The sequence below is a fragment of the Rattus norvegicus genome, chromosome 2, assembly GCF_036323735.1.
Source record: "Rattus norvegicus strain BN/NHsdMcwi chromosome 2, GRCr8, whole genome shotgun sequence".
Lineage (NCBI taxonomy): Eukaryota > Metazoa > Chordata > Mammalia > Rodentia > Muridae > Rattus > Rattus norvegicus.
The window spans coordinates 4,081,632-4,090,547 of record NC_086020.1 but is presented as its reverse complement, the minus strand read 5'-3'; the positions used below and the strand labels follow the sequence as shown (position 1 = coordinate 4,090,547).

The 8,916-nt window shown below is 37.9% G+C and overlaps 1 pseudogene; it reads right to left on the bottom strand.

The window, feature by feature from the left end:
* Positions 1–354: 354 nt before the first annotated feature.
* Positions 355–678, bottom strand: Atp5pf-ps1 (ATP synthase peripheral stalk subunit F6, pseudogene 1; annotated as a pseudogene).
* Between the last annotated feature and the right edge of the window lie 8,238 nt (positions 679–8,916).

Sequence of the window (8,916 nt, the reverse complement as noted above, 5' to 3'; positions counted from 1 at the left end):
GAGTTATGATAGAATACTGCACTGAACCCATTTTATCCTGGGTATTTTTCAGTTGAGAGACTTTTAGTAACTTCTTTTATTTCATTAGAAGTTATGGGAATGTTTAGATGGTTTATTTGATCCTGATTTAATTTGATATCAGGTATCTGTCTAGAATATTTTCCAGTTGATCCAGATTTTCCAGTTTTGTTGATTATTGGCTTTTGTAGTAGGATCTAATTCTTGTGTAAATTTTCTCAGATTCTGCTGTTATGTCTCCCTTTTCATTTTTTAACTGTAAAGTGAATGTTTATTTGAATATTTTAGGTTAGTTTACTACTAATTTATTAGAAATTGCAACATGGTATATGTTCCTCAAGACTGGGTTTTGTCAATGACTTCAAATTTTGGATCCTCAAAGTTGAAGGTAGGAAACTTATCCATCTCTCCTTTACCAACATTTGTTTAAGGTTAAAAAGCTCTCTGTCCAGATATTGGTGATACTCTGGGCCAGTATCAATAGATCCTCCAGATGTCTGTTGCTTTGTTTTGACCACTTTAATCTTGTCCACGAAGTTTCTGTGCAGGATCAAGTTCCTTATTAAACACCACAGCTGTAACACCAATGTTCCTCCTCAATTGCACAGAGACTGCTGACCAAAGGACAGAGGAGAGCCTGAAGATCCTCGAAATGATCATGGTTTAGTCTGTGGTACTTGCACTGAGTCCCAAGTTGTCAGAGTCACCACCGCCACTACTGTTCAACTCCTCCCTTTCATTTTGTTAATTTGAATACATTCTCTGTGCCCTCTGGTTAGTCTGGTTAAGGGTTAATCTGTCATGTTGATTTTGTCAAACAACCGGCTCCTAGTTTTGTTGTTAATTTTTTAGTTCTTTTTTGTTTTACTTGGTTGATTTCAGCCCTGAGTTTAAATATTTCCTAAATCAGTGTATTTGATTCTTTTTTTTTCTAGAGCTTTTATGGGTGCTGTCAAGTTGTTAATGTATGCTCTCTCTAGTTTCTTTTTGGAAGCACTCAGAGTTATTAGTTTTCCTCTTAGCATTACTTTCACTGTATCCCATAAGTTTGGGAATCTTGTACCTATATTTTCATTATATTCTAAAAAGTTCTTAATTTCCTTTCTCTTTTTATTTCTTCCTTTACAAAGTTATCATTGAGTAGAACATTGTTCAACTACCATGTGTATGTGGGCTTTCTGTGGTTTTTGTTGTTATTGAAGAGACAGCCTTTGTCTGTAGTAAGATGATATGATACATGGGATCATTTCCGTCTTCTTGTGTTTGTTTATGCCTGTTTTGTGACTGATTTCATGGTCAATTATGGAGAAGGTACCATGAGGTGCTGAGAAGAAACTATATTCTTTTGTTTTAGGACGAAGTGTGCTAAAAATATATGTTAAATCCATTTGGTGGAAAATTTGTTAGTTTCTCTATGTCTCTCTTTACTTTCTGCTTCCATGATCTGTCCATTGATGAGAGAAAGGGTGTTGAAATCTCCTACTATTATTGTGTGGTGTGAAATGTGTGCTTGGTGCTTTAGTAATGTTCATTTTATAAATGTACATGTCCTTGCATTTGGAACAGAGGGATTCAGATTTGAGAGTACTTCTCAGTAGATTTTTCCTCTGATGAATATGAAATTCTTCCTCTTCTTTTTGAAAACTTTTAATGGAAAGTCAATTTTGTTTGATATTAGAATGGCTACCCCAACTTGTTTCTTAGGACCATTTGCTGAGAAAATTGTTTTCTAGTCTTTTACTCTGGGGTAGTGGCTGTCTTTGTCACTGAGGTGTGTTTTCCTTATGCAGCAAAACGCTGGGTCCTCTTTAAGTATCCAGTCTGTTAGTCTATTTCTCTCTATTGGGAAATTGAGTCCATTGATGTTAAGAGATAGTAAGGAAAAGTGATTGTTGTTTCCTGTTATTTTTGTTGTTTGAGGTGTATCTATGTTTGTGTCTCACTTCCTTTGGGCTTGATGCAAGAAAATAAATTTCTTTCTTTTCCCCGGTTGAAATTTCTCTCCTTCTGTTAGAGCTTTCTCTCTATTATTTTTTGTAGGGCTGAATTTCTGGAAAGTTATTGTGTAAACTTGTTTTTTTATGGAATATCTTGGTTTCCCCATGAATGTTAATTGAGAGGTTTGCTGGATACTGTAGCCTGGGCTTGCATTTGAGTTCTCTTAGAGTCTATATGACTTCTGCCCTGATTCAGTCTCTGGTGAGAAGTCTGGTTAATTATGATAAGTCTGCTTATATATGTTACTTAACCTTTTTCCTTTACTGCTTTTAATATTCTTTGTATTGTGCATTTGTTGTTTTGACTATTATGTGACAGGAGGAATTTCTTTTATGGCCCAATCTATTTGGAGTTCTGTAGGCTTCTTTTACGTTTGTGGGCTATCTCTTTCTTTAGGTTCGGGAAGTTTCCATCTATAATTTTGTTGAAGATATTTAGCAGCCTTTTAACTTGGTAGTCTTCACTCTCTTTTATACTTCTTATTCTTAGGTTTGATCTTCTCATTGTGTCCTTGATTTTCTGGATGATTTTAGTTAGGAGCTTTTTGCATTTCACTGTTTCTTTGGCAGTTGCGTCCATGTTTTCTCTGGTATCTTCTGCTCTCAGAATCTCTCTTCTATCTCTTATATTATGTGTGATTCTTACATGTATGACTCCTTATCTCTTTCTTAGGATTCCTATCTCCAGGGTTCTCTTCTTTTGTATTTGTTTATTGTTTATATATATATATATATATATATATATATATATATATATATATATATATATATATATCTGTTTTTAAATCTTGGGCTCTTTCTTTAAATTCCTTACCTTTTTGGTTGTGTTTTCCTGTAATTCTTTAAGGGATGTTTGTGTTTCCTTTTTAAGGGTATTTACTTGTTTACTTCTTTTTTCCTTTATTTCTTTAAGGGAGTTTTTTATGTCCTTCTTAAAGTCCTCTATCATCATTATAAGGTGTGATGTTAAATCTTAACCTTGTTTTTCCAGTGTTTTTGGATATTCAGTATTTGCTTTGGTGGGAAAACTGAGCTCTAGTGGTATGAAATAGTCTTGGTTTCTTTTCTTAGCGTCCTACACTTGCCTCTCACCACCAGGTTGTCTCTGGTGTTAGCTTGTGTTATTCTCTCTGTTAGTGTCTTGATCTTCTTGTAAGCCTGCTTGTCAGTACTCCTGTAGACTTGTTTATTAATAGCTAGATCTGTGTTCAGAGAGTTGTGTGACCGCTCAGTTCTGGATGCAGGCAAAAACTAGAAGAGTCCTGTACCAGACTTCTCCTTGATTTGTGTGTCTCGAGGACTGTAGGGGAGTCACTCAGAGAAGAAGAGTTTGTCTTACCTCTGCTCTCAGGTGTATCAGCCTCTGGTTTCGTCCTATGAAGAGCATTTTAGTGAAAAGTAGCAATTCGAAAAAGGAAAAAAAAACCCATATAATATGTTTGGTTCAAGTGAAATTGACTTGACTCCTATATTGAATGACATAAATGTATTAAGAGAGTGATAATTTTCGGGCCTGACCTCACCCAGCTAAACTTAGTTCCAAGCATGATGGCACACACCTTTAATACCAGGAGACTGAGGCAAGCAGATCTCTTGATTCCTAGGCCTGCCTTCTTTACACCATGTTCCAAGTAGAGAAACACTGAAATTCTGGCCTGTGGTACATGTTTTCACCCCAGCAATCAGGAGAGAAAGAGACATGCAGATCTCCGCGATCAAGGTAAATTATAAAGCAAGTTCTAGGATAGCAAATTTTTGGAAGTGAAGTAAATGAAAAACATAAAGCTGCTAATAGTGCACTAAGAAAAGAGGGTCATGTTCTAGTTGCAGAAAGCATCATAATTGTATAGATTCAGCCATGTGGATTTGGATTTAGAGTCAACAATGTAAGGGATTCCTGTGACAATTGATGTCAGCTTGAACTAAGAAATTAACTGTGATTAGGAAGAGATCATCATCCCTGTGGGAAAATCTGGAAAGTATTTTCTAAGATCACAATGAAGCTGTGCTCCAGAGATAGCCAAGCTTTTACTTCATGATGACAGTGGAGTTGGTAATTTATAATATTCCTCCTGGTGGTGGTGGCTTTGAAGGTATAAAGAGAAAATGGAGAGTAGCTGAGACTTGGCACTGTGACATTCCAGGGAGTATCATTGATAAAGATGCAGTCTCAGTTTCATTTGATGGCCAAAAACTGAAGGGAACATGCAAATGAGTTAAAGAAGGTTTCCATGAAGAAAGCCTGTGAGAGGTTATTGATAAATTATAGTTGCTGTGGAAAACTACAGTGGATTGGAGATGCCAGTACCATGAGATGATCAACAGCAACAACAGCAGCAAGGTGAGGTCATATCAGAGCATAGATATGTGCATCACAGACTTTACAACTTGAAGCTGTAACATTTAATGTGCCTTGGAGACCCGATAATATTTGAGAAGGGAAGCAATGGTATATCTGCTGAGGAAAGCTGCTAACCAGGAATGGAAGCTCACAAAAAGAATTGTTGTGCTTTCAACAAAAAATGTCAAAAGTTCTAATTTTTAACAGTGTTTTGACATCAGACATGGGGATGCAGAGTTTAGAGTTTATCCAGAGAGGCTTTTTCCCAGTATTTATTCACTATGAGATTATTTGATGTACATAGCATACGTCATCTAATTTTTGATTTTTACTTTAAAGGCAATTAAACTTATGTAATTGAATGAATCTCAGAAAAGACTTTGATCTTTTGACTTTTAATATTGATGAGACTGATACATACTCTGGAGACTCTTGTAGTTAGACTAAATATAATTTACATTATGCTATGTTTAGGTATGACCTCCATATACTCATATATTTAAAGAAGCCTCTGTGGAATAGGGCAAAAAATGTGTTTATTTGGCCCAGAAAGTGGCAGTCTTTGGAGTTGTGACCCTGTTGGCGGAAGTGTGTCATTGTTGGCTTGGGTTTGAGAGCTTCATCTTAGCTGCCTGAGGATGCCAATCTTATTCTTTTTGGCTATAGAACAAGATGTTGCACTTTTTTCTTCTCTTGTGCCATGCCTACCTGGGCATTCTTATTCTCCTTTCTTAATGATAATGGACTGATCCTCTGAATCTGTAAGCTGGCACTATTAAAAGATGTCCCAACAAAAGTTACCTTAGTCATGTTGTTTGCTCTCAGAAGTAAAATCCTAAGACAGCCCTCAGGCTTGAATACTTGTTTCTGAGTTGGTTGACCTATTCTGGAAGGTTGTGAAATATGTAGTAGATCTTGTATTGAGAGAGGGGTTATAACTTATATTAATTATAGTACTTTACGGTCACAGAACTTGCAGAACAAACCTTTCTTTCCATGGAAAACTAATGTATTGGAATGGCTTACAATCTAGTGTCCAACTAATCCCACAATGGCTACAGAAAGTACAAAAATGTAATAATTTCTTAGTTGCACAAAGTTGGATGTTTCAGGTGGTCTTAAGTAATGGCGCCAAAGTGGCCACAGTACCGAGAATCAGGAGTAGGCCTGGTTAACTTTAAGAAAAGGTAGAGACTCTGATCATTTGTGCGAAGAGAATGCCAATGCTTTACTGAGCTTCAAAGTACATATACCCCAAATTCACTGGGTGGAAAATTTCAGGAAGCACAATGGAAAAATGAGTTTACGTTCTCAGCAGGAAAACAGAAACTGAAACCAAGAACTGACATCAAAGATGTTAGAGCCCAGGTGTTACAGCCCAGGTCCAAACAGAAAAGTCAGGATGTTCCTTTCTAAAGAGAAAGGGCTTTCAAATGCATCAGAAATACTCAGCAGTGGGTAAACAATGAGGGTCCCCAAAAGGGTCCAACACTTCAGTATATGATGGAATCCAGAAAAATTGGGATCCAGTGTCAGTGAAGAAATCAATGAACTTACAAGGTGGAGGAAACAGGCAAATAACAAAACCTTCATTCTTCGATCTCCTTATATAGCCTTCCATCAGAAGTTATGTCCTAGACTGAAAGATAATCTTTCTACTTCAAGATTTGAATCAAAGTCTTTCCACCTCAAATGTCTAGACTAGAAGCAGATTCAACCACTTCAAACCAAGCAGAAAATTTCTCACAGATGTACCTTCCATTACCGGATTATAGTTTAGTTCACATATAGTCAAGTTGACAATCATGAATAGCTATCAAAGAGCTGATGCACACTGTGTTCTGACTTAGTTTCTTGACTGTTGATGCAATATGACAAGTTGATCTCCTTCCAGCTTCTGTGATGGGATGATCCCCTTGGATTTCTAGGAAGGATAAGCACTTCTTCCTCTAAATTGTCTATTTCAAATATTTGTTCACAGCAATAAAATGAACAGCTTGTTCACTTGGATAGTTGACAATACTTCAGGTTTGATGCTAACATTGTATGCATTGGAAAGACAAAAGAGACAATTAGAAGGGAGAGGATAAGTGCAGGATATTTATCAATCCATGCAATAGGCGGACAGTCTGGGGGCACTCTGCCCTTGGCTCTTGTACAGAGTTCACCATGAGACAAAAAGGAACAGCTGGGTCCTTCCAAATCACAGGATGACAAATTTGGCTTCTCAGATCTGCCTTTTACAGTGAAAAGCATCTTATCCTATCCAGTGCTCAAAAGAAGGATATGGTGAACATTTTGATATTTATTTAGCCATTACTATCAACACAGTTACACTAATAGTAATTACCAGTAACCTAGTACATAGGTGCTGGCTGTTCAACAAAGTGCATTGGGTAGCATGCCGGTTTTTTTTTTTTAATCTACTTTTTATAAGGATTCTAGCTCTCCTCTAGCCCCAAACAGAAGTATTGGAAGAGAAAAGTTATTAGGATACAGTGAGCATGTTTAGCAATAGTTCTGTGAGGGCATGCTCTATCTTCTTTGGCAGCTGTTCAGTCCTGTAGGGAACATCAAACAGAACTCAACAGCTGAAAATCAGTCCTCTAGGCAGGCAGACAGCAGGCATGAAGTGGTAGCTATAGTCCTCTCCTCAAGCAGGCAGATACCAGACAGCTATAGTTCAATTCTAAAGAAACTGATGGGCTCACTGACCAAAATAAGGGGAGATTGTGGAAGAAGCAAGCGATCATAGGAACCTCATAAGCAGTTATTTGGAGAGTTTCTCTTAATGGCTACTTATTACAAGTTGAACTCAGCAATGCTAGGTAATGTGAACCAATGCACGTGTATTGTTAGCAAAGAATAGTGAGGTGCAGCAAATCAAATAAATGCTCAGTGCTCAATTCCCCGTGTTGTGGGCCCCTATTTATACTCCTTATTTCCAAGGTTCTATCATGTGTTTGCTATATCAAATCATATTTTCACTTGTGTCTGCTTCAGGAAAACATTCTCTAACTTATATGCTCCAGATAAATATCCCTTTACCTGTGTGTCCCAGCAGAATATTCTTCGCTATAACTAACTTTCCAAAGAAACTAGAAGTACCCACTTTAGCAGAGGCAGTACCTAATTCCACCTATCACTACTTCAAATGACAAAGTGAAAGAAAGAGCAGGTCTTGTAGTCATTGTACAGTTGAAATGTGCTCTCTGGGCTGTTGTAGAGAAGCCAAAAATATTTATTTTTCTTATTTATTTATTATTTATTAAATGTATATGCATTGAGGTGATTCCTGCAGGTGCCATGGCAGGAAGAGAAATGATCTGTAAAGAGCTCAGAGTGAAAACTAACTTTAGCCTGACTTGCAGGATCAAATTTTGGGAGTCTGATATCATGCACTTTATTCTCATATATTTAAATACCATATAATTTGGGGAAAAAGTTTCCTGGTGTTACACAATCTCCAGTGCACATGAAGGCACAATTGCAATGATATTTAACTCAAATATGTATTTCTTCAAAGAAGATGGATTCTTTCGATCGACTGCCTGTATTAGCTTAGTGACATAGGAAAGGACGTGGCATGGCTTCATTCATGGAGATAGCTTAAAAGTTGTTTGGGGCTCTCTGCACCCAAATCCCGTGGGAGGGAGAGCTAATCCTTCAGAGAGGCAGATAAGCCTGGGAAACCAGAAGAGACTGCTCTCTGCATATACATCTCGGACGCCAGAGGAAAACACCAAAGGCCATCTGGAACCCTGATACACTGAGGCTCCCGGAGGGGGCGGCGCAGATCTTCCTGGTTGCAGCCGCCACAGGGAGCCCGAGGGCAGCACCCCTCGAGCGAACTTGAGCCTCAGGACCACAAATAAGACCAACTTTTCTGCTGCAAGTGACCTGCCTGGTGAACTCAAGACACAGGCCCACAGGAACAGCTGAAGACCTATAGAGAGGAAAAACTACACGCCCGAAAGAAGAACACTCTGTCCCCATAACTGACTGAAAGAAAGGAAAACAGGTCTACAGCACTCCTGACACACAGGCTTATAGGACAGTCTAGCCACTGTCAGAAATAGCAGAACAAAGTAACACTAGAGATAATCTGATGGCGAGAGGTAAGCGCAGGAACACAAGCAACAGAAACCAAGACTACATGGAATCATCGGAGCCCAATTCTATCACCAAAACAAACATGGAATATCCAAACACACCAGAAAAGCAAGATCTAGTTTCAAAATCATATTTGATCATGATGCTGGAGGACTTCAAGAAAGACGTGAAGAACTCCCTTAGAGAAACACAGGAAAACATTAATAAACAAGTAGAAGCCTACAGAAAGGAATCGCAAAAATCCCTGAAAGAATTCCAGGAAAACATAAATAAACAAGTAGAAGCCCATAGATAGGAGACACAAAAATCCCTGAAAGAATTCCATGAAAACACAATCAAACAGTTGAAGGAATTAAAAATGGAAATAGAAGCAATCAAGAAAGAACAAATGGAAACAACCCTGGATATAGAAAACCAAAAGAAGAGACAAGGAGCTGTAGATACAAG